The 26,244-nt window shown below is 40.3% G+C and overlaps 1 long non-coding RNA gene across 2 annotated transcripts in view; it reads right to left on the reverse strand.

The window, feature by feature from the left end:
* LOC138783261 (uncharacterized) overlaps window positions 1-20,453 on the reverse strand; it is an 86,186-nt gene extending 65,733 nt beyond the window's left edge. The window contains exon 1 of one of the 2 annotated variants that reach the window (XR_011361654.1): window positions 20,420-20,453. This is a non-coding gene — a long non-coding RNA (uncharacterized lncRNA). Of the gene's footprint in view, window positions 1-19,922; window positions 19,997-20,419 lie in introns of those variants that run through there. The other variant, XR_011361653.1, reaches the window with a different exon arrangement.
* Window positions 20,454-26,244: the final 5,791 nt, after the last annotated feature.

The raw sequence follows: 26,244 nt of genomic DNA on the forward strand, positions 1-26,244 counted from the left end.
CAGCTAAATATTCTCCCACACTCTCCTGATGTTATATTTCCCCATACGCCCTGGTATGAACCCATTCTGGTCCTCATGTACTATGTCCCCAACCACTATACTCAACCTTTTCGCTAATATTTTGGCAAACAACTTAATATCTACATTTATGAGGGAAATTGGCCTATATGACTCCACCAATAGCTCATCTTTCCCTTTTTTATGTAACATAATAATAACTGCCTGGTATATAGACTCTGGAAGATGCCCCAACAACATTGAACTCTGCAACACCTCCAACAGGGATGGCAATAAAATCTCTCTATGGGCTTTATATACTCCTAACGGCATACCATCACCCCCTGGTGCAGAACTTTCCTTAGAGTTATCCACAGCCCATGACAATTCCTCCAATGTTATCGGAGCATCAAACATTTCTCTCTGTTCGTCCGTTATCCTTGGTACCTTCAAGCTTTCAAAAAAAGCCTCCAACTCTGAATATGTACTATATTCAGAAGTGTATAGCTTTGCAAAAAAATCTTTAAACTCCTCCAAAATGTTCGATTGTTGATTTGTTACTTGTCCCTTCTTCGTTTTAATGGCCTCAATCCTTTTCTTATCTGCCTGATTTTTTATCAAGGCCATAAGCCCTTTATTAGGTAAACCAGAACCACGATACCTTTTCTCCCCCATAAAGGCTAACTGTTCTTTAGCCTTGTTTATTAAATACCTGTCCAACTCACCCTGACACTCTAATAATTTCTCTTGTATTTCTACAGTTGGTGATTTTACTAGTTCCTTTTCTACTCCCTCTATCCTATCTCTTAACCCCTTCTCCTCCTATATAAATTCCTTTTTTCGCCTGTGAATATTACCCAAATACAACCCTCTAATAGAAGCCTTAATAGTGTCCCACACAATTTGAGGGGATGCTGTGCCCCAATTTATATCCCATAATACTTTAATCTCTTGTGAAATATTCTCAATATTTGGCAACAACTTCAACCAGTGAGGATTCATTTTAAAGCTACGCCCTTCATGTGATCCACCCGTGTTCAGTTCCACCATTAGTGGAGAATGATCAGACAAAGCTAAATCTATCCTAGAAAAGGTTTTACTAGTCCTGTTCCAACAAGAAAATTCTTTTGTACTAGGATTCTTCTCCCTCCATATATCAAACAAACCAAGTTCTTTCATAATATCCTGTAGGGGGGACTTACTCACCGCTTTTACTGGCTCAATAACCTGCAACCGATCTATACTCTCACACACAACTGCGTTCAGGTCACCTAAAAGTAGCTGTTTCTCTTTCATAAAGCGGAACAAGTGTTCTAATGCAGTGGATTTAAAGGGAGGGGGAATGTACATGAAGGCCAAAATGCAAGTTAACCCTTCAATTTTACAATAAAAAAAACAAAAAACGACCTTCTTTATCGATCCTTTGTTCAAACACCTCCCAGTTTACCTTCTTATGCACTAAAACTGAAACCCCACGGGAATAATTTGTATAGTAAGTATGATACTGTTGTGACCACCAGACCTTTGAACTTTTATCTGCTGTCTCTGGAACCAGATGCGTCTTCAGCAACCCCACCACACAAGGCAGATATCTTTTGATGTAACTCATTATTCCTACCCTTTTATACCTATCGTTAGTCCTCTAACATTCCAGGCAATTATTTTAGTTGTCATTCACTCCAGAAAAGAGAAGGAAAGAGAAAAAAAAAAAAACCTTCCCAGTGACCGAGACGTTTGTCTGAAGTAAAAAAAAATATATATCCCGAAAATATTTATTTTTACATTTTGTTCTAGTTTTTTTTTATTTGTAAACTATAAAGATCACAGTATTAGGAAGTGGCTTCTGTTTCTTCTTCACTAAAAATATAAAGCATAGAACATATCTATCCCAAAGACCTTTTCAGTGCACATAAATTATTTAGATCTCCTTTCCTCCCCTTTAAGTGAAATTATATATCACTCAGACGCATTAGGAAACACCAGTGACTAATGTGACAGCTGGATCCAGCAAATATGATATGAGGCAGCTATTACTAACAAGACTGTCTACATTAGGAGACTCTACAGAAGTATCTCATACCGAGTAATAGCTCTTCTTACAGGATTCTTGCAAACTTTCTGAGAAAGAAAAATTAAAGTTGTCTACATGGAACTGGCAATCCATTATGTGCAGACCTATTTTATAGATATATGGAAGGTAAATTTTTATAGCCCATGTCCATTGTACTGACAAAAAGAGTTCATTGTAAAGTCAAAGAAATTTATTGAATTGCTCAATAAGATAAAAGAAGCAAAGTCATCCTTTCATACAACAGCTGGATCAGCTGGATCCAGCAAATATGATATGAGGCAGCTATTACTAACAAGACTATCTACATTAGGACACTCTACAGAAGTATCTCATACCTAGTAATAGTTCTTAGAATCTGTTGGCGCTATACAAATAAATTTATTATTATTTTTATTATTATTATTAACCCAAGCAGTAACTTAAAAACTTAAACAGTAGATGTGATATAAAGCAAATTTACATTCACAGTCATGAGCCGTACCCGCAGCTCTATTCATAACAGAGAAGCTTGGGCCCGATACGGAGATCAGCGGAGGTACGGAGTTTGGACCCAGGGTATCTCTTACTTTTTGCCCGGACACAGTGTCCCTACAGTTACATACTACACACTGCTTTCAGGGGGTAAAATACCCTTAAACTATGTTCACATACCAGAATTTCAAGGTAAATACTGCTGTAATTTCAATGTAATAATGTGCTATGACCTGCTATGACTTCATAGACAGCTATAGCTCAGACGTTACATGACATCATATTATCGCCACGTGCATCAGCCCTTAAGAGGGTTGTCTGATAACTTGAAAATAGAATTTAGAAATAATACAAACTGCATTAAATGTTATACATTAAAAATCAATGTTTACTTAATAAATCCCATTACACTGACACTAATGCTTTGGTGATCTCTGCTGTTATTGTTTTTAATTTTTCCCATCAGCGATGATGTCACATTACATCCATGTCTCTGTTGCATTGAATCACTGACCTCATTATGTATGGCACAAATCTACTGAGGCCAGTAATTGATTGCAATAATCACATGTATGTGCAGCATGTCATCACTGCAAAAAAAGGAGGGGCAGGACACATCAGTGAGGTTTACTGGAATATTAGCACTGTAACTTTGAAAGACTTAACAGTTGGGTAACATATTGCTTGTTTATTTGTTTACTGTAATTTAAAGTGAAGGTACAACTAGGTAAATCACTTTGGGTTTTTACAAGAAGCCAGTGCCAGCACGGGGATGCTGGTGCTGCAGTCGTTTTTTGAACCGTTGCTCTGTTCCCGCACATGGCACTGGCCTATTGGCGAGCTCTAGCTCGGCATGAAGCACTGGAGCACCAATCCAGAATAAAGGACTGAAGGTGGGCCTACCGCCCCCACCCAGTGTGACGATCTCCCCTTCCCTCTGTGATGCAAATCCATTGACTCTAATGGAGCTATGCCAAAGAGGTGAGGAGGTTTTGTCACACTGGGGGCCAGTGGGCCCACCTTCATTGCTTCATGACGGACTGGTGTTTGGGTATAGACTGATGCTGTGCGCTGTAGCAGTGACTCAAAAAAAAAAAAACGTAACGTCGGGTTCACATGTATCAGTCAGCCCAGCATCCTTCTTTTTCCAGAAACTGATGCTCCAACCAATGGCACAAAAATGCATCAGTTGTCATCAGGGAACCTATTCTTTTTTTAATTAACCATCAGTTGCTTAAAACGTCAAACGGAAGAACAGTGCAAGATGTGTTTTTTCATCTTTCGCATCTCGTGATCCGGCTTCCAGATTTAAATGCCAGATAGTTTGAACTGTCCCATTCAAATGAAAGGAATCAGTTTAAACATAAGTTTCCCTCTGTCACTTTGCTACTGCGCTGGAGGGAATCTCTGGACTGCTGGATATATGTGAAGGGGGCCTAACTGAATTTAAACATGTATGAGTTGATCATACATATATCCATAAATAAAAAAGAAAATCGCATAAGAGCAGACTAGATGGATCATGTGGGTTTTGCCTTAAAGTTTTTATGTTTGTTTCTAACCTTACAAGCTGTGATTTCTGATATCTGAGATTCGTTGTTTTAAAAAATAGTAATTGTGAACAAAATCATGAAAAAATACAGTAAAGCTTTCCAAAGTTCAAAATGTATATTTTCTATCCTGCACAAATAAGGACAGTCTTATGCATAGCCAAAGTGCGTTTATTGTTCCAAGCCAAGAATGAATTACTGGAGGTGTTCAAGATGTGACCTCCAATTTTGTTTGTCCTAGTCTGTGCACAGTCTGCTGAGGTAACTGAACTGCTCTTTCAGATCTTGCACAATGACATACTGTTGGCCCCCACTGCTAAATCATAATCACTGTTGGACTGAGCTTTTATCAAGCAGGGGAAAATACTAGCCTGTGTGATAGAAGGCTGGAAGCAACAAAATAATTCCAAATAGTTTTGAGCAATTACGAAACGACATTGGTAGTCACACCACATGGCAGTTTTAGCATTACTCTTGACTTCACTCAAGGGTATCATCACAAGTTTGGTGACTTCCTACAGCATGAAGGCAAATCCCTTAATGATATATATAAATATGGGATAGCACGAGCCCTGGGCTGGACAGACAGCATGTGCACCCTGTTTGCTTTAAAGCTCTCTACAAGTATAGTCAGCAGATCACTTTACCATGATGGATCTAAATTATTACCAGAACAACTAATTCAATGGCATTAAATGGATGTGAAAAACCTAACCCTAAACATAATATGAAATCAATATAAAATAGAATTTAAAACAATGTATATGTCCTGAAGTACTGTAGCGTAGCCAAGTCAATGTTTCGCTCTTAACCCAATGGACAGATTTGAGAATACTTTAGCTGATGAACAAAGCTATAAAACCTTTCCTTGTCTGCGTTACTTAGTATGTACACCACGAACACACAATAAACTTTGCTTAATCTTTTTTTATATCCACAAATGTAACAATAACAATTAACACTCTGTAACATGTTACAAATCATAAAACCTAATCACCTATTGTTGAATCAAAACAGTGACCCCATAACTGTTGCAGGATCATGAAGGACTCTCGCCTCCTCTGCTGAAAAGTTGCATTTGGGATGGAACCATAGTATGCTGGCCTAAAGAAACCAGACACTGGACCATGAACAGTGCACCAATAGGGGATTATGTTTTGTCAACTACAACGTGTTGTCACAAGTTATGTGCTGAGCTACAATGCTGTCCCAAAATCAGAAAAGTATATAAATGCTATTTTTTCATCCACATATAATTAAAATCATGATATTATTTGGACTGTATATGTAGAGATTATAGATGTACTATTACTTTTGGTAATAAAATAGATGCTGTCTTATTTCCATATAATGTAGTGAAGTGGAGCACATTGATTATATGAGTATGTATTCACTATTAATGCATTAAAGGTAAATCTGTTCTTTCCTGGTAAAAATGATAACATGCTAAGGCTATGTTCACACTACATAAGTTTCGTAATAATCACGGCAGTTGTAACAATAGCCGTGATTACTATGGAACTTACATAGTGCTGCCTTCTAAGGAATCCTGACTGGAGTGTATACACATTGGGGGACAATTATTAAGTCCGGCGTTTTTTATGACTGGCATAAAATGTCTCTGCAGCTCCGAAGTTCAGGGGATTTATGTAGAGGCGCATTGCCTCTACATAAATCCTGATTTCACTGAGCCTCTCCATCCGAAAATGTTGAAACCTACGCCAGCTTAGAGCTGGCGTAGGTTTCAGTACCATTTTTGTTGCAAAAAATGATAAATGCAGCGGACCCAGAGTCCGGACCCCTTGGCCCGCCCCCTCCACACCCCCTCCCTGTCCCACGGGCGAAGGTGGCGTAAAATGGCTAGATGCAAATATTTTTTCAGCAAAACGGCCATTTGCGAATAAATTAAGTCGCATCTGCCCGTTTTACACCAACAAATACAACTTTTTTGCTTGATAACTTTCCCCCATAGTATACACTCCAGCTGGGATCCCCAGCGGCGCCGCAAGAATCTGACACATACATACAGTACATACATACATATACATATACTCACCCACACAGCTGTAGTAGTGGAGGATAAAACAGTCTCTGAGCAAAGAATAATACGCCTCATCTGTCTCTGTCAGGAGGGGGGCGGGGGTTAGGGCATCTGTCACTACAGTTGTCCCTGCACTTCTCCCCTCTCCTGCTTGGCTCTGGATATCATGTGACATTGGTCAGAAGTTTATCTTCAGCTTCGGAGCCAAGCAGAAGAGAGGAAGAGAGCAGGGGCCTGCTGCCACAGTGTTGGAGGTGAAAATTGCACCCCCTGTAGTTCAGCATGAGATGGCACCCTAGGCCATCACCTACCCTGGCCTTCCCTTTGTCCTGGCCCTGCCTGTTTCAATCTTTCTCCATTGATTCACTGCAGGAGCACCAGGCCTCACAATTGGCTGACCAGCCTGAGCATCACTGAGGCCGGGCTTCCTGACATGCCCTCAGCTGCCGAGGTCAGGTAAGTTGCCAAAAATGCAAGTTTGGAGTAATGTGGAGCTTATTTTTGTTTGTTTGTTAAAGGGAACCTGTTACATTGAAAATGCAGTCCAATTTGCAGGAATCATAGCTTAGAGCAGGATGAACTGATCCGATTAATATATTGTTTTGCAGTACAAGTTCCAGGATAACTTGTAATTTATTCATGTAAATCCCTGCTCATTTTGGTTGATTGACAACTATCTAACAATCATTTAGTAGGACCTCCCAGATGACTATTTAGTCCAGAATGAGCAAAGATTTACATGAATAAATCCCAAGTTATCCTGGAGGATTTCCAACAAAACTGTATTTCAGTCTGCTCAGCTCCTCTTTTATTAAATTCTGCCTACAGACTGGACTGAATTTTAAATGTGACAGGTTCCCCTTTAAATGTTTGTCCTATTTATTTTTTACATGTTGTTGTTTTCATTGATTGATTGATGAATTATTATTTCCTGTGGGGCAAAGGTTGGCAGCAGGGACATCTATGTGTTTCCTGTTGTCACCATATACTTCTAATAACAGCGGTGGCCCTAACGATGTCCATATAATGCATTTGCATATGGTATACTCTGATGAATGCAGTAGTGCAGACACACACAGGAAGACCTTCAGCACATCCAGGTGAGATACTCATCAAGTGGTCAAACCAGTCAAGCATATCAGTCCATAACCCATCATATTACAGCCTGAAGTTGTAGCTGCAGCCTAAAATAAATCTTTTCAATTATGTAACAATGCCAAAATACATGACATACAATTACTCATACTCATCATTATTATAATAGTATTCATAACCTATATAAAAACACACAGACATAAGAACCTTCTGTTCCGTGTGCTTTTTATGTGTTATACACATTTGGCACAGTACTACTTAGCAATTTTTGTATTTTGACTTCTTTGTTATGTTCCTTGCACTATTCCTGATTAATTTTTGCAGTGTAGTAGGGTGCATTACCTTGCTGAATGAGACCATTGCTGCTAGCAACTACCACTGCCATGAAGCTGTGTTCTTGGTCTGCACAATGATTATGTAGGTGGATGATAAAGCAGAAAGAAGGGCGCCTCCTGGTGCAATAAAGTAAGGTGGTTGGAGTGCAATGCAAGTGCAAGCACAATGAACGCACTCACCTGGTGGAGTTGTGCAAAGGATAGGCACAACTCTACTGTAGGCAGATATAACAACCCAGATAACGTATCGCAGCTTCTCCACGGGTTATTGCCGCCAGCGGTGGGTAGAGGCATACAGGAAAGTGAACCACAAGGAAACAACAGGACCGTGAAGACCCAGTGGGAGGGAGAGCACAGATGGACGTTCCCCGGAAGGGGTACCATTAGTCACAATTGGTACATAAACGTGACTCCGAAAAATATTTATTGGATATGCAACGCGTTTCGGCGCATCGAATATATCACAGGCCTTTTTCAAGCATATCCATACGCATGCAAGGGCCCAAGGTTTTACAGCAGAACTTTACCTAGTGCATCGCACTGCCTCTGTTAGCTTGTTTTCCTTCCAAGGTGCTTTGTGCCATTTCATCCTCAGGTAAGGAAAGTACATTGTCATTCCACATGATATAAAAGACCAGGCCACCTTTTTCCAGTGTCACTGCTTGTGTCTGCAGTGAGCAGGGATTACTATGGGCACACTGACCAATCAACAGCCCCTAGTACATTTGCTTAAAGTTTTGCCCATGGATAGAATGTCTCCGGTGCGGGGAAGCCGGTGCCGCGGTCTTTTTTTTAAACCACGAACCGGATCCCGTGTATGGCGCCATTCTATTTACGGGCACCAGCCAGGAGTGAAGAACTGGAGGCCGTCCTGTCCCCAGTGGGAGGAAACCCCCACCCCTCTATGACGCTGCTCCATTAGAATCAAGGGAGATTTTACTTGTTATTTGGCTGATCAGTGGGTATATTACACAAGGCAATAGTGGCCCGTTTGCTCAATATTCACCCCCAAGTAATAGGGCCCTTATACTATGCATCTCAGGATCTGCTGAATTTAGAGCTAAGCTAAGAAATGTCACATTTGTATGTGCTATTATTTGCAGGTCTTCAATCCCAAAATGGGGGGTGTTCACCTGTCCATAAGCAAAATGGAAAGCAATGCCTCTCTTTCTACAGTAAATGATGCATCCAGATCCAGTAGCTGAAAGAATAGGTATCAACTCAGATCTAGAAATAACATTAGCCTTTTCATCCAGGTTTATCAAGGGGTTCAGCCCTTTACTGCATTTAACCTAAGGCATCACCATATAGGTGGGATTTCTTTCATACAATGAAGAAAACAAATAAGCCAAAAACAGCTGTATACATCCCATCCCAGCAAACTAATTTTAGCCTACAGTGGTATAATAAACCATAGATTCTACAAGTAAGCCACAGAAGTGAAAATATATATGATTTGCATGGCTCTGTCCATTGTCCTGAAATGAATAATAACATGCAAATACTGGTTAAGAAGGCCATGCTGTGTTATATTGGAAGCAATAGTTAACCAGTTAATCCTTTAGCAGTAAGACTAGTGAATTTTCTGCTCATATTTCAGAGCAGCTTGCAAATGAATTACTCAGCTCCAGCCAACTTCTTTGATTCTTTATCCTCGGGCTGTCACTGACAGTTTGGGTCCATTAATGTCATCATCTGCAGGAATGCATGTCCGCCAATGCCACCCACTAACAAGCAATCTGTAGAAATGGATGGTCACAACGGAAAAAGAATATTGTTTGTAGCTCATTGTTATAATTGCAAAATGTCACTAGATGTTTCCTTTGAAAGATCGAACATTTTGCCCTGGCACTGCAAATAACATGGTGTCGTGTTTACTGTTTATACCATCAGATATAAGGAAAATCATACAATACAAATATGGAGACTTCCAGAATGCCTGCTTATGATAGGGATACATGTTCAGTAAAGGCTGTCACATTTCACCTCAATATTAAAATCCAATCGATTTGTGACAATAAAGTGGAGATATAGCTTAGAACAATGATGGGCTTCCTTTACTTTTGTCTGGTGTGTATAGAACACTTTGTTTTCTACGATGAAATCATAATTTCATTGTGATACTGAACAGGAAATAGCCGTACACAGACCTTTAGACGAAGCCCTGTTATTGTGTTATTCTCAACCATCAATATGGAGTCATTATGTGCTATGTGGATGCCTGTGTTTTGTGTGCTTTTTCCCCATTCTGATATGTGAATCATGAAGGAACTGCATCTTGCCTGTTACACAGAACAGAGAATGGATTTCCTAAAATAATGCTGAAGATCTACGTCACTGTTGCCAGTGGCATCCTCTGCTCGCTGAATACCACAAAACTGTAGGAGACTGATAAAAGCCTCAGCAGTAAGGCGAGATTTAACTGCACAGTAAGGAGGTTATCCTCATAAAGTACTTTGATCAGTACAGCTAGAGCCATTTAACGTTCATAAAGTCGAAACCATATAGCTTACATTTTATAAATTGTCCTTATTTTCATATTGCGAGATGATGCTTTATTTCTTAGCTAGAATAACCTGACAGCATTATCTATAACTAGCTTTTTTTTCATAAATACAGAAAAGAAAATCTTTTAACCATGCTTTCCACCAATTCAAAGATCTTAGATTTGGGGGTTTCTGCCTTCCTGCTGCTCCATAGCTGACCACCTGCATTGCGTTTTGCACTGTGCTCTTTATAACATCTAGCATATACTAGGCACTGAGGGTGTCATCAAAAGGTGGAAAGAGACCAAGAGAGGACACTTTCCAATGGATAACATCAGATAGTAGCATTCTGCCAATCACACACACCAAGGATGTACAGTATCTTTAGCGTATCCCTCAAACAGCCACAACAACCACCCTCATATAAAACTATATGCTTTTCAACCAAGTACCTTTATTTTTAGTGACTTTGGGCCCTTTTACATGGCCCCATGCAGTGCTGAAAACAAGCACTGTTCTGTGAGATCAGCGCTCATAGGCAGGAGGGGAGGGGGGTCACATAACATGGAACATAATCCGGGCTGGATTATACCTCAGTTTTTTCTATTTGCCTCAGTTTTGTGCCCCCCATCCTCCTGTCCCTACCTTGGGTCCCCATTTGCCACAGGGCTTTGTACTGTATACTAAAGGGAGCACTGTTTACTAATTAACTATGCCTAAAGGGAACCAATTAGCACGATTGTGCTTATATGGTTCCAAGGCAGAGAGGCCACTAACGGGCCTCTCTGCTTGTCAATCATCCTTGCACTGTGTGCAGGGAGAGAGCGGTGACTAGTCACAGGTGCATCCCCACCCATATGACTAGTTGCCGCCCCTCTGTCTGCCTCGCGTGGCAGAATTAAAGTACTTTTTCTCCTTACTAAGGCTACTGCTGCAGCTTTGGCTGGTACTTCCCGAAAGCTGCACAGTAGCTCTATACATTCTGGGAACCATATCGACACAATGTCCATTGCAACCTCGCACCTCTGTTGGATGTAAATGAAACTTTCAATTATGATTATACTACGGTTGCTGTTTTTTGGCCCTAATGACAGAAATTATTTATAATAACAGTGACTCTTTCAAATCAATCGGACAGCACTGCCGAAAAGTCACTGTGTAGCCCTAGCCTAAAATATTGGAAAATATTTTTTGATGTTGTCTAATGTATGAAACTGCATTTCTTATGTACACCACACCACAATGTACACCACAGCAGTTTTATTTATCTAGCACTAATTGTAGTTAATTATCTATGGAGATCTTTCTCCTTAAAAAAATTCAACATCTGGACTGAGTGTGAAACTTGAAAAAATAAAAATGTCTAGATTGCTCAGATGCCTGTCCTCCTCCTTTTCTTTCTTTTTTTGCTCTAATTCTACAGCCATTCACCTTTAAAGCAATTTTCTATGATTTCAATAACAAATCAAAACTGTTTTATAATTTCCTCATTGAGTAATCTGCCCAGATTGTGGCGAGGTTTAATGTCGCTGTGGTCTTGAATCAGGGTCAATTAGCATTCTGATTAAATCCATTATCCTAAAATACCATGTCAAAACACAGAATAACAAATTGTCTAGCGCTAAGCTCAAGTAGTAAACACAATAAAAACCCTAATCCTGAGGGGAAAAACAGATCAGGGAAGAGCTTGACATTTTTGGCACAGGTAACAAGCACAAATGAGCGAGCAGCATTCTCTTGTATCAGCAGGAGGGCAGAAGAAAGCAGCATTGTCTAGTGCCCATATTTAGTGGAGAGCAGGGCAGGTCCTAGGCTTTATATTAGCCTTCTGCGGCGGTCTACCCTATACTCTTAAGAAGGTTTTACATGTAGTATTGTGGTTGGTATTTGATCCTTATTTTGGAGCCCATTGTGGTCAGTATTTGTACTCAAAACCAGAAGTGGAACTGAAAAAGGTGCAGAGTTGCACAATGGTGGTATTTGCCCCATTTTATGGAATATAACGTACATATGTTAGAGCCAATTGGCTTAGATTTTCAATACAGCTGTGCAATTAATGAAAAGTTCAATGAATTTGGAATTCGGGACTGATGTATCATTTAAAAGAAACATTTGGCATGTGAAAAGTTTTAATTAGTCAGGATCTGGGTGTTGAGACTCCTCCAATGACTAGAGCAAGTGAGGAGGAACGCTTGGCTAAGCACTCTTTCACATTTCTCTCCTGACTACAGAAGAAAAGTTCCCTAAAATCTATAGAATCAGACAGTATCCTACAGTAAGGGTATGTTCACACTGAGTTAGGCTATGTTCACACTGCGTATGAATCCGTCCGTAATGCGAACCGCGAATTTACGCACGTAGTTTTGAGGTTGATGCATTCGCTTGAAAGTATACGATATACGCCCGCACAGTGCACACTACGTATGAGCTTACGGCCGGATCGAATACGGCACCGTGAAAAATGAACAAGACCATTGTTTGAGGACAGAAATGTTGAAACTCACGGCCGTGGATTTCCATGCGGTCCCGTACGGAGTACTTATTTCAGCCAAACTGAACTGGAATTGGATTTTTAGATCCAAAAGGTTCTGTGTGGTTTACGGGGCTGAGCGAAGATTTCCAAGTAAACGACCTGGCGGCGTACGATCTACGGATGGATTCATACGCAGTGTGAACATAGCCTAAAACAGGCAGAATTCCACAGTGGAGCTCCCCGCCGCTGAATCCCACCTGCCTCAGTTTGTCCGCTTCTGACGTTCTTGGCTCAAAGAATTGACATGACAATTCTTTAAGCGGAGAGCGGAGGAAGGGGATGCATGCAAGATATATATATATATATACACAGTATATATATATATATATATATATATATATATATATATATATCCCTATGCAAAGTAAAAAAGTGAAACTTGGGGGGAGATTTATTAAACTGTTGTAAAGTAGAATCTTCTTAGTTGCCCCTAGCAACCAATCAGATTGGAATGAAAAGTGGAATGTGATTGGTTTCTAGGGGCAACTAAGACAGTTCAACTTTACACCTGTTTGATGAATCTCCCCCTGTGTGTCTAGTCATAAGGGTCTACAGGGAATTACAAAGATACAGCTACATGCATTTAAAAGGATAAATGAGAAACAATCATGTAATATTACTTTTTGATCACAAAATGCTTTACCACTTGAAAAAGTATTAGAAAAAGTTAAAAAGCATATATAATTGTTATTGTCACATTAACAACTAGTACTATAAAAGTACTATATGATATTTATCACACATGGTGAACAAATAGATGGAAAAACTGTGCCAGAGTTGCGGTTTTTCATTAATTCTTCCCAAAATCAGAAATAAAAAGTAAACAAAAAGTCTCATGTACCCTATGGTACCAATAAAACGACAGCATATCCCGCAAAATAAGCAAGCACTCACACAGGTTTGTTGATGAAAAAATAAGTTATGACTGAGAATACAGAAAAACAAAAACAAAATTATGTTCTAAGTGTTTTTATTGTGCAAATGTAGGAAAAACAGAAAAATATATAAATTCTGTATCCCTGTAAGAATAATACAGAATAGTATGCCATATATATCCCATAGAGAAGACAGTAAAAATATAACCCAAAAACAGTTGTCAAATTTTTTTGACAATTTTTTTCCCCAATCCTTACAAAAAAAATTATATTTTCATTTTAGACCATAGCATATGTGATTAGTGAACTAGAGACTCTGTATATTCTGCAAGAGGTTTATTTTATAAAGCCCTGCTATATTTAAAGGGGTTGTCCAGGCTTCCCTCTTGTCCTCAGTCTGGGTGTGGATTGTAGCTCAGTTCCATTGAAGTGAATGAAACCGAATTGTAATACCACACACAACCTGGGGACAGGGGGGCACTGTTTTTGCAAGAAAGTAGCTGTGCTTTTTTAATCCTGGAAAATCCCTTTAAGATATTCTTATTCAGCCATGAACATGTCAGGAGGTCTAAGATACCATATGTCTAGCTCCTTTTGCAGTTTGATATATGACATTGTGATGGTTTCGTTTTAGCGCTCTGTACACAGAATTTGCATGACAACCCATTTTTAGTGCCTGGATTTGCATGGTCTTTACTGACATCGTCTACAGAGACTATATATTTGCATAGTGTGTCAGTCATTTGTGATCAACACATACAGGTAAGAAAACATCATACCATGACTGTACAGCAAATCTGAGCTGTGTACAACAATAAGACATTTAGATGTCAGAAGGCATTACATGGTGAATATATCTTGCCTTATTACAACATCTGCATATGCCATTACTATAAGTTCTTTATATCTCAGGCAGCAGGAGACCTGGATACACTGAAAGCCATCAAGTGTACATCCTTGTTTAAGATTCCAAACCATTATACACAAGCATTGGTTATTAATTGAGATTTAACAGGCTCTCCAGTACACCACTATGTGCAATAATAAATGGCTATTAACCATTAAATAACCATTATTATCCATCAATTGTTTATTATTAGGACCTTTCAAAAAGAAAGAGCTTTTACTTGGTTTGTCTTCTATGACGTCTAGACAACTGCATTGATTTTCTTTTATATGCTAGAAATACAACATACTCATTTGTAATAAGCAAAGCCACACAATGCTCTAGGATATCAGTATGATAAATCCACTACTGTTACACGTACCACCATGTGACCACCAATTTTCTTTTTTATGTTGTCCTGATTTCTGACATTTATATGATGGGTTGGTTTAAAGGGGTATTCCTGGTGCAAATAACCTACCCCATATGCACAGGACAGGGGATAAAGGCTTTATTACACAGGACTATAATCTGCCAAAACAGGCCCATATAATAGATTCATGGAGTAGCAAACGAAGGAACAAATGCATACTAGTCGGTTGATCGCTCACTTTACACCTGTCGAAAAAAGGAAAATAGGAAATGTGTGGCCAATGGCTGATTAAAGCAAAGGGCTGCAAGAACAATCTAAAGATTTTTAAGCATCCCTGGGCACACAGTCAACAAGCCATGTAATAGGCTTTGTAGCAAGCACCAATCTACACTTTAGTGGGCATAAAATGAGGTGCCTGTAGCAATAAATATGTTGCTCATTGTCTCTTCCCATATTAACATTTACACTTTATAAATCCTGTATTTTATGGAGGACAAAAAAGCCCCTTACTGGTTTTGGCCCTGGAGTTTTCCCATGATTGTCATTTATTATTGTAGTTCAGGCCAAGCATGTTCCAGGTCTTCAGAATGATGTGGCTGATCGATCGTCTTGCGTTCAGTGACATCATTTCAGGAAGGTACAACCTTAAATAGACCTGGAAGACCAGACCTACCCATCCTATGTATGGGATCTGCTGGAGAACATTTGATGTGGCTCCAAAAAAACTCGGTAGCACCTGCCACCCCCAGTCATAATATGCACTGGGAGGAATGGTTGCAATTTATTTTGATGCCTTTCCTCTTCAATAGCAAATGTACAGTTTATTGAGCCCAAGGTTTGTCTCTTCAGCACAGAAAAATCTGTCTGAAGTATCCTTCATGTTAAACACTTAGGTTTGGAGCAGGTGGTTAAGGGTTTTAAGAAAGGTCAGAGTTCAGAAAGATGCTTGTAGGCCCATCTCTTTCCCCATGCTATAGCATTTGTGAATGTTTCTCCAAACAGTGTGCACTGATGAGTATAAACCGTAGCTTTTTTAGCTTATGCACACATGATGTAGTTTTGCTATCTAACAGTATAAGGTTAAAATATGATGCAGATGAAAGACCAATCAATATGGCCAGGACATTAGCCTCCCTATTTCCAGCTTAAACTCAAATGAGTGTCTGGTTCAGTTACCAAAGGAGGAGGAGGTGGCTCTAAAAGCCTTTTCCAAGACCTGATTATAGTATTGTCTGAGAAGGAGACTTATCAACACACTGGTGTCTAGAACGGTTAGATCCTCTGGGAATGTTATAGTCCATCAGGTTGAGAGAGACAATCATAGATTATTGCTTGCTTACACATAAATCTTAACTACATAATGCTTCTAATCTGGGTTGCAAGATGGCATTGAGCAGGTTGTTTTTAGGTTGGCCGGTGGGGGTTTAATGTTTCTTGCCAGAGATAAAAATACCTTGTGGGGCATCCCATCATGGACACTTTGGCTGGCATTTGAGAATTAATTTGGTTCTTAAATGTCATCACTAATAATTAGGGTGAGGCTTTCCAGTCTTTGTTAAATACAGCTGTGGCCACCCTCACCCTACACAAAAAATTGGTGTTAGTGTATTTTTTTATTTGAGTGCCTTGGTATGGGTCAGTAAGAAGTAGTAATGTCAAGGTAAAAAGGCTGGATGGGTTAATGTTAGAGATGAGCAGTAAGACTGCACAGACAATAACTAGAGATGAGCAAACCTTGGGCACGATCGCGTTAGTTCACACTACATTGAATACAGATGGCTGAAGAAATTGGATGAAGCCATAGTGAGTCCTGGAAAATATGGGTTGCATCCAACTTTTTTAGCCACTGGTAATTAAAAGGAATCTGTCAGCTCCTAGGCTGGTCCCGAGGTGCACGCCCACTTGCCAGTTCGCACCTGCGCCCTAGATCTGTGCGGTCCGCTCCTGTTGGTGGTAACACGCAAGTGCCACAGAGCAGAGGGGCGTCGCAGACATGCTGAGGGCCTGAAGCCAATGACCTCAGTTGGTACACTCAGCGCACCTGTGCCACTCCTCTGCTCTATGGCGCATGCACGTTACTGCCGAGAAGAGTGCACAGACCGCACAGATGCAGGGCGTAGGTGCAAACTGGGAAGTGGGCGCGGCCCTTGCCAGCAATGGCGCATGTGGGCCTGAAGATGGAGTAACCAGGAAGCAGGAGGCTGGACCACAATGAATATTTATGCCTAACAGTGAGGAGGCAGTAGTGGTGAGGCATTCCAAAGTGCGTCACGAACGCCTCACCACTACCACTCTTTGACTCTTGCTACCAACATATCAGGCCGGATTGTGGACAAACTAGAGCACAGTTGACAAAAAGAAAGGGGGGACACACAACGGGGGACACACATCTGCACTACACTGTCAGCACCTCGGGATCAGCCCAGGTGCTGACAGATTCCCTTTAAGTGCGGGTTCAGGCGAACCAGAGCATGCTCGCAGTTTGCTCATCTCTAGATATTGTCTTTGCAGCTCTGCTTTATGGAGAGCCATAATAGGGTTGCAGCTCTATATACCGTACAATAAATATAATGTAATTGTAACTGTACGATGTGCGGAAATAATTACAATATGTAAATCAAGTATTCATTTAAATATCTGAAGAAAAAGATCTCAGCAGTATTAAAAGCTTATGCTACAAATTACCTTTTGCTTGTCTGGCAATTTGGTCTATTAAATGGTAAAGCTTTAGCATGCTCAGATTAATGGAACTACTAGGAGTGTTTCATTTTTACTTAACCGCTGTAGTTACGCTTGGACTTTTATGCCTTTATTTACAGTATATAGTAATTTTTCTAATGCTAAAACATTATATGTTAAGTTTATCTAAGTTAAATAACTTTACCTAAAACTTTATCTCTAAGAATGGCAATATACTATACTGAATAGTAGTAAAAATTACAGATCTTGAATTTTAACCAAAGTCATCATTGTAGAAATCTTGTTCCCGATATATTGTTAAAATAATTGTATAATAATAAGTCGAGAAATAACCGTGGGTTTCTCTGATTATATCCTCTACCACAATAAGGGGAAACTGACATTGCTTTCATGTTGCTGTAAGCAAGAGCAGCCATGCTGGAATTACCCCCCCCCCCCCCCCCGTATGGGTATAAGTATAGGTCTGGTCTGTAAGGGCCCTATTATACTGAATGATTATCAGTCTTACTCCGCCATTCCGATTACCAGTTGTTCAGGCCGATAATCGTTCAGTGTTAGGCTATGTTCACACTACGTAAAAGTACGGCCGTTGTTGCCATCGGCAACAACGGACGTACTTTGTACGGGTGAACAATGCCTATTGTTCTATGGGATCCCGGCCGGAGCGTATACACATCGTATGCACAGGATCCTGCACGGGGCCGCAAATAACTGACATGTCAGTTTTCTGTGACTGCAATTCAATGAATTGCGGCCGTAGGAAACCCTGTCAGTTCACACAGTGAAGCGAGCGGCACTCGCTTTACTGTGTGCTATGGGAGGTTATGATGCGGGCGGGCGCACGCTGATGCACCCGCATTAGAACCCTGCGGCCGAAAGATCATCCGGCTGGTACTTAAGTATTGGCCGGGATGATCCGGGTAGAGACCAGCCGTTCTGTGACCCGACCATTCCGTTCAGTTAAGGTCTGCAGAGCGTCACTCCGAGTAAAAGGAGCAGAGGTAGCAGACTGCCACGGTCTTCAATGGGCCCCCTGAACAATCTAAGGATCGTCCCCACTCGTAATAGCACATGCAATGAGTGGGGAATGAGAGGGAAGTGAGTGCTGAGCTGAAAGATCAGCACTCACTTCCCCCAGAACATCAGACTTAAGACATGTCAAACCTTTTTAAATACTGTACATGTAGGCCTGGTATACTGCTGTAAAGGATCCATATGTGTGGAGATATTCCATATACAAAGATGAATCATCATACCATGTCACCTTGATGATTATGATGATGATGATGATAATTATCATTATTATTATTATTACTACTATTATTTTTATTACTATTATTATTATTTTAATTTTTGTTTACTTTTCGTGAAAAATCATATAAAATCTGACAGAAGAAGCCTTTTTACTGCTTTTTATAAATTGGTGGCATATGGAGGTGCACAACAGAGGGTTCATGCACCTCTATTTATAAACTTGCCTGGGATAAACATATATCTATCCTAAGATAATAAGAAGGGAAATACTAAAAGGGCAGACTAGATGGACCCTGTGGTCTTTTTCTGCTGACAATCTTCTATGTTTCTATGGCAGTTCAATATAGTATAGTATGGTATAGTATGGCTGTGTGCATTATATATCCATATACTGTATACCAAGCTATTTATTTTGAGACCACATAGCTTTTATATTATGATTGTAGATATAGGAAACTGTCATTGGGTTTGTTGATAGACTAAAGGCTACATTGGGTACTCTCTAGTACACTCTTAGAATATACTCTAAAAGTTACTATATACTATAAGATGATACAGAAAATCAGAGTTTTGGCAGGCCATTAGGTACGCAGTCAAAAACTTTTTTTTTTTTTACTTATTTACAGTGCCTGTAGGTTAGGTCCCCATGTACCAAAACTTCCCAGAAAAGTCAGTCTGAGAAGAGGGAAATATATTCTGATTAGTTAGTAAAACTTTTGTTTGGATACGGGAGACTCTGTGTCTTACAGGATTAAAAATGTACAAGCTGTACAAGATAAATTATGTACAGTAATGATTTTAGACACCTAAGATACCAACTTTTCCTGTAGATTATATAAATATACATCACTTTTCTTGTAAAATAAAGAATACATGAGAATTTAAAACCAATTTCTGATTTGTAACAGTAAAATAATAAAATATTTCTCCTGGTCAACAGAGGTCATATGTTTGTCCTCTAAAACAATTAGCTGCTCCTTTTCTACATAGCAGTTCACTAACATCCTGCCGTACATATTGCAGCATTTAGTTCATGCAGACTTAATCACAGCACACAATACAGCATGATTTGCCTTTCTTACTGTAATATACATTACCATATTTCCTTAAGATTCTAATAAGCAGCAGGTGTTTATAATTTACTAAACGTCTATAATATCATGCATATGTATTCTTTGAAAGCTAACACATTTATAATGGCAATACATTCCTAGATGCACAATCGGAGTTGCATGCGAATGTAAGAACTGCTTACCTTTCATAAGTAAATTCACTCCAGGTGAGCTGCTATCTGCTCTCCCTGCTCACCTGGAGCTGCTAGACGTGGCCACGCCTGCCTTTCAAATGATGTCAGTCTCAAAATAAACATCTTCATCAAATATATGTGAGAGTTAAGCTGGCAGATCATGTTCTACTGGAGCACGCATAAAAAAAAAAAAATTCCATAGCAACAAAGATGACAGCATGACAACCGCTGTTACTACTGCATAAGCATTAAAAAATATACCCTCAAAAATACTCCTACACAGGGCTCTCTCACTGATATCAGTAAAGTGGATATAGAATACATTGTGAAGAATATCTTTATTGCCATTAAAGGGGTAGTGCGGCGCTAAAAATTTTTTCACAGAATAACACACATTACAAAGTTATACAACTTTGTAATGTATGTTATGTCTGTGAATGGCCCCCTTCCCCATGTCCCACCACCCCCGCCCGTGTACCAGAAGTGTGTGGTGCATTATACATTACCTGATCCGTGTCAAGGCCATCCGCCATCTTGTGCCAAACGTCATCTTCGGACAGACTATACTATACTAAAATACTATAACACTTCGGATGGATTGGCTGTGCACAGTTATGCTCAGCCAATCGCAGCTGAGCAGTTGCTCAGCCGCGATTGGCTGAGCATAACTGTGCTCAGCCAATCGCGGCTGAGCACAGTTGTGACGCAGCGGAGGGGGGCGGCGGCAGCGATTCGGCCGTCCGCCGAAGATGACGTTTGGCACAAGATGGCGGAGGGCCTCGACACGGATCAGGTAATGTATACTGCACCGCACACTTTTGGGTACACTTTTTGCCACTGCAGCTCCACCCTAAGGCCTAGTTACCTGAGCACAGTTGTGACGCGGCGGAGGGGGGACAGCGGCAGCGACTTGGCCGTCCATCCAAAGATGACGTTTGGCACAAGATGGTGGACGGCCTTGACACCGATCAGGTAATGCATACTGCACCGCACACTTCCGGGTACACGAGCGGGGGTGGTGGGACACGGGGAAGGGGGCGATTCACAGACATAACTTTGTAATGTGTGTTATTCTGTGAATAATTTTTTTGCGCCGCACTACCCCTTTAAATTAAAATGGAACTTCGAAATAGCAGTGAGGGAATGTTAAAGTGATACTGTCACACACACACCCCTTTACTCTTGCCTCAATTCAATGGTTAACTGTGTCACCTGGGTGGGGCTTCATGGTAGTTGCTGGGGAGAGGCCCCAACTGTCATGAAGCCCCACCTACTTGGCACTGTCTACCAAGAAAAGACAAATTTTATATAGGTATATATCAAACGTGCAGCATCTAGCTTGTGGGTGGTGCAAATCACCATACATAGAGTAAGGGGGGGGGGGGGGAGGGGGTTGGATGGACAGTCAGATGTTGGATGGACAGTTCAATATAGTAGACCTGCATTACCATGACTAGAACTTCTTGTAGCGGAATAGGCAGGGAATGGGCACTAAAACACAGTCTGATAAACTTTCTGTTCTCTAGTGTTATAGTATTTTAGTATAGTATAGTATAGAATAGTTGGCTGCCAATTAAGCTTGAGTTGCTTGGAAGAGGGCAGAGGCAACATGACTACATGCCACTGCAGCTCCACCCTAAGGCCTAGGGCCTAGTTACCTGGAGTTGGGACTGAGCATTAAAGAGTGATTATTTTTAATTGCTGCCATGCCAGAGACTGTTGGGCACATTGTCGGGGAGCTGTAAGGTACCCCAGTCCAGCAGCTATAAGGTACTGGGGGCAGTTCACCCAGGGGTTTCAGGGAAATGATTCGAAAATACAGACAGCATTCAGGTGGCATTTGGTCTGTTCTGTAAATATAGACCGTATAAATGCGTGACCTATTTTTATGTGGACAGGACATTCTGAAAATATACGGAACCTGAAAAATAACGGTTGAGTGCACTGCCTTACAAAAATTAGTAGGTTTCATAATATTTTAATGTAATTATGTATTCATAATTACGGAAAACATATGGATAGAAATATATAGTCGTGTAAAGGAGGCCTCAGAATGCATCACATTTCTCAAAGTATATCTTAAAATTTAGGCCAAATATTAGTTGACTTAAACTTTCAAACTTCACTAGCATTCTGGTGCATTTTGTACTCAGAGGCTCGTATCAAGCCAAGCCCCTTTACCAAAGCCCCACCTCTGTTCCTGAGGCCATGTCCCTTTTGTTGAACACAGGGAAAAGCATTGTAAAGGAAACCAATATACAGCCCCCAGCACTGTTTTAAGCCATATAAGTAATAGCTGTGTGCGTTACTTATAGGGCCCGAAAATGGACTTTGTAAATGTCCTGCGCCATATGTAAATCCGACCTATGGAGGCATGTGGGCAGTACGCAGCCTGCTAACTAGTCAAGGCTGGTGGGAAATATCTTTGGAAATACTGTAGCTTCGGTGTTTAGGGATGGCTCCTATTGGTGGACTCTCCCAGGGAGGTGGGATTACCAAAGATGTTTCCCATGTTAGCTGTCGAGGATGCCCCAATGCCTACGTAGGTAGGATTAACATATGGCGAAGGACATTAGCAAAGTGTGTTCTCGGGCCATATATGTAATACTCATAGCAATTAACTTATATGGCTTGAAAAAATGCCGGGGGCTATATACCAAAGTATTTATAGATGGAGTTATCTTTTTCCAGTGATTGCTTCCCCGCTGTTGCTAAACATCATGTCTGAACAGCCAAAGCAGTGGTGTTTTTCTGGCGAAAAAAAGCTGTGGCCAAATGTTAGCTAAAACTCAATAAGCAAATATAAAACCATATACCTACAAAGCTTTTTACTTTGTGGCACGTCTGTTGGGTGAGTGACAGTTTTTCCAAACACAGTGTTCGGTAGCCCTGGCATCTTTTTAACTCCGTATGCGCGCATAACCCTTTAGATTTTTTTCCCCATGCTTAAGTAAATGCAGGGAATAACACAAGTTATATTGAGAAAAATACAACTGGAAAAAAAAAACCTAACCAAAAAAAACCACAGAATTTGGCTTATTCTTCTCTAAAATAGGAGAATCTTTTTTAAAAAAATCAACATTCCACAGTAAAACATGACCAAGCGGAACACTAAATGTAAGATAAGTTAGCTGTCAATGTGAAATGAAAAGCTGCGGTCACACTTCACACTTTAGGAGGTTGGTGTTAATTGTGTCAAAAACTTGCTGATACAATATACATATATTTACCCAATATGAAATAATAGGTTCTCATTACTAGACTAAACTGGAACAGCTTACAGAAAACTATTGACTTCTGTCAGAAGATACTGTAGGAAAATATAAAAAGATAAGTGGAACAAATAAATATGAGCAATAAACCATGTTTTATTCACTTTGTACAATAGCCTGCACTTACAGTCTCATGGGATGTACTTTGAACACCAAACATAAGCTATTCATTGTTCAGTTACGGAAAGAGGTTTATGTTTGAGTGGTAAAAATCTAAAAGTTAAGCTATCTATAGTATTCAGTATTTCAAAGTCTGAAGCCAGTGAATGTACTTTAGCTGTGACAGATGACGTGGGGAGATCAGTTAAAGGGGCTGATATTAACATCTGACTGTAAAGGGGAATAGGAAAGATGAGAAAAATCTTTTGTGGATGTAGTTTATCTAAGTGTATAAACTATAAACTGTAGTTTTAAGGCTGGATTCACACTTAAAGTAGACCTTTGACCCCTTCAAAGAAAATATGCACTGTCCTCAACAATGTGGGGCTGGTCCATAGATTTGGGCAATCTTCAAGGCCTACGATCCCAAGCTATTATTGCCATTAGGGTTTGTTTACATGGACAGATTTATCTGACAGATTATTGAAGCCAAAGCCAGGAACAGACTAGAAACAGAGGACAGGTCATAAAGGAAAGACTGAGATTTCTCCTCTTCTCACATCCATTCCTGGCTTTGGCTTCAATTATCTGTCAGATATCTGTCTGTGTAAACACACCATTAGTTTCAGTGTCTGATATGCTAATAGAGGTGTACACTGTCACCTGGGAGATCACTGACCCCTGTCTAAGGGCCCTATTCCACCGGACGATTATCGTTTGCATAATCGTTAACGATTAACGATCTCAAACGACCGCTATTGCGAAAGTCCTGAAAACGTTCACTCATTTCCATGGAACGATAATCGTTACTTATGATCGTAATTGCGATCGTTTTCCTTCGCTATTTATTCGCTATTGCGTTCGTATCTATTGCAAACGACCGAACGATGTCTTATTCAATGCGAACGATTTTCGAACGAGCAACGATAAAAATAGGACCAGGTGTTATAAAGCGATCAACGATTTCTCGTTCGGTCGTTAATCGTTAACTGCATTTCAACCGAACGATTATCGTTTAGATTCGAACGATTTAACGATAATCTGAACGATAATCGTCTGGTGGAATAGGGCCCTAATTCTAAAGGGAGAGCACACAGGAGAGCAGTCATGACTGTTTAGTTGACAGGGAATGAATTTGTAAGCTCTTTGAGTGGTGGTGACCGTCAAGTTGACTGTCTAGGCCTCTATTGGGACAGATGTATCCTGTGTTAACATGATCACAATGTTGGGTTAAACTCATAATCCTAACTAACTTTACATACTGTACCTCCCTGACACAATTGTTGCATCAGCCATGACTACACCTGTATATCAATGACTGAAAGTGACTTATAAGTCACCTAATTCTGAACAATAGTAGCTCGATAAGCATGATGATAGCTAATGAGGTTTTCTAAAGAGCCCATAGGTCATCTTTACTTATGCTGTGCAAAATTAAACATGTCTATATAGCCTTAAAGTGTATTTTTTTTATCCTTCTGTAAAACAAAGCTATACTTACCAGAAATCCAGGTCCAGTCTCCTGAAGGCAGATTTTTAGTCTTGTGTCAGTGGAAAAAAGAGACTAAACACATGAAGTCCCAGCCAGTACACATAAAGTCCTGTCAGATGACTTGGGAAACACGGGACTTCCTGAGTTTAGACTCTTTGGGGGGAAAAAAGAGTCTAAACACAAGAATTTTCAAGTGATTTGTGTGATGACATTGTATTGTATTATTACTAGCATGGCTGCAAAAAAACTAAGGGATTTTTCCCATCTATCCTATCTCTAATGTAACACATGGTTTTTGTGAATCATCTAAACCAGGCATAAGGAACCTACAGACCTTGCAAAATGACAATTTTCACCATGTCCGAACAGCCAAACCTTGATGGGAATTATAGTTTTGCAAAAGCTGAAGGGCCAAAGATTCCCCATCCCTGCCCTAGAGTTTACCTGTAATATGTGTCATGCAGGTGGTACAGCCTACTACTGTGCTTTTAATATGCAGCACAATGTATTACTATAGCCTTTAGGGTACATAAGTATAATTTATTTGAGTATCAAGCACTTGACTTAAAGCGACTCTGTACCCCCAATCTGACCCCCCCCCAACCACTTGTACCTTCAGATAGCTGCTTTTAATCCAAAATCTGTCATGCGGTCCATTCGGCAGGTGATGCAGTTATTGTCCTAAAAAATAACTTTTAAACTTGCAGCCCCGTGCCCAAAGGGAGTATCTGTGCCCTAACTTTGCACCACCCCTCTGTCCCTCCTCCCCACCCTCTTCATCATTAGGAATGCCACTGAAACATTTTCTCCTGTCTGAACATTGCACAGGTGATTAATGATCCAGCCCATGTTCAGTATTCACACAGCTGACGAATAGGAGGCAATCTTCCTGGAGCATTCCTAATGATAAGGAGGGTAGGGAGGAGGGACAGAGAGGTTGTGCCAGCCTAATGCATATGCAATGTAAGCCCTGACCATTGGGCATGGGGCTGCCAGTTTAAAAGTTGTTATTTAGGACAATAACTGTATCACCTGCAGAATGGACCGCAGGTCAGATCTTGGATTAAAAGCAGCTATCCGAAGGTACAAGCGATTTTGGGGGTGGGGTGTGTGGTTAGATTGTGGGTACAGTCGCTTTAAGACACTGAATAATGCTGCTTTAGATATATTTTTAAATGAGCAATATGCTCATGTTTATAAATTGAGGATGGGGGAAGATAACAGACTCTATGACATCTTTATGCGGAGCATGTTATCTAGATGGAAAAAGGAAGTGGTCAAAAAATTTTTATTGAATTGAAGAATTGCTAAAGACAGAGCCATATTTTACCAATTCCTGGTTTGTATATTTGCATTCCGAGCAAGAAAGGTAATTCTGCAACTATTCTAGTGAACCTACCAGATAACGATCACTAAGTGAACACTACAGATATGTGAACCATGATCCTCTCCAGATCACAGCTATTTC

The sequence above is a fragment of the Dendropsophus ebraccatus genome, chromosome 2 (genome assembly GCF_027789765.1).
Source record: "Dendropsophus ebraccatus isolate aDenEbr1 chromosome 2, aDenEbr1.pat, whole genome shotgun sequence".
Lineage (NCBI taxonomy): Eukaryota > Metazoa > Chordata > Amphibia > Anura > Hylidae > Dendropsophus > Dendropsophus ebraccatus.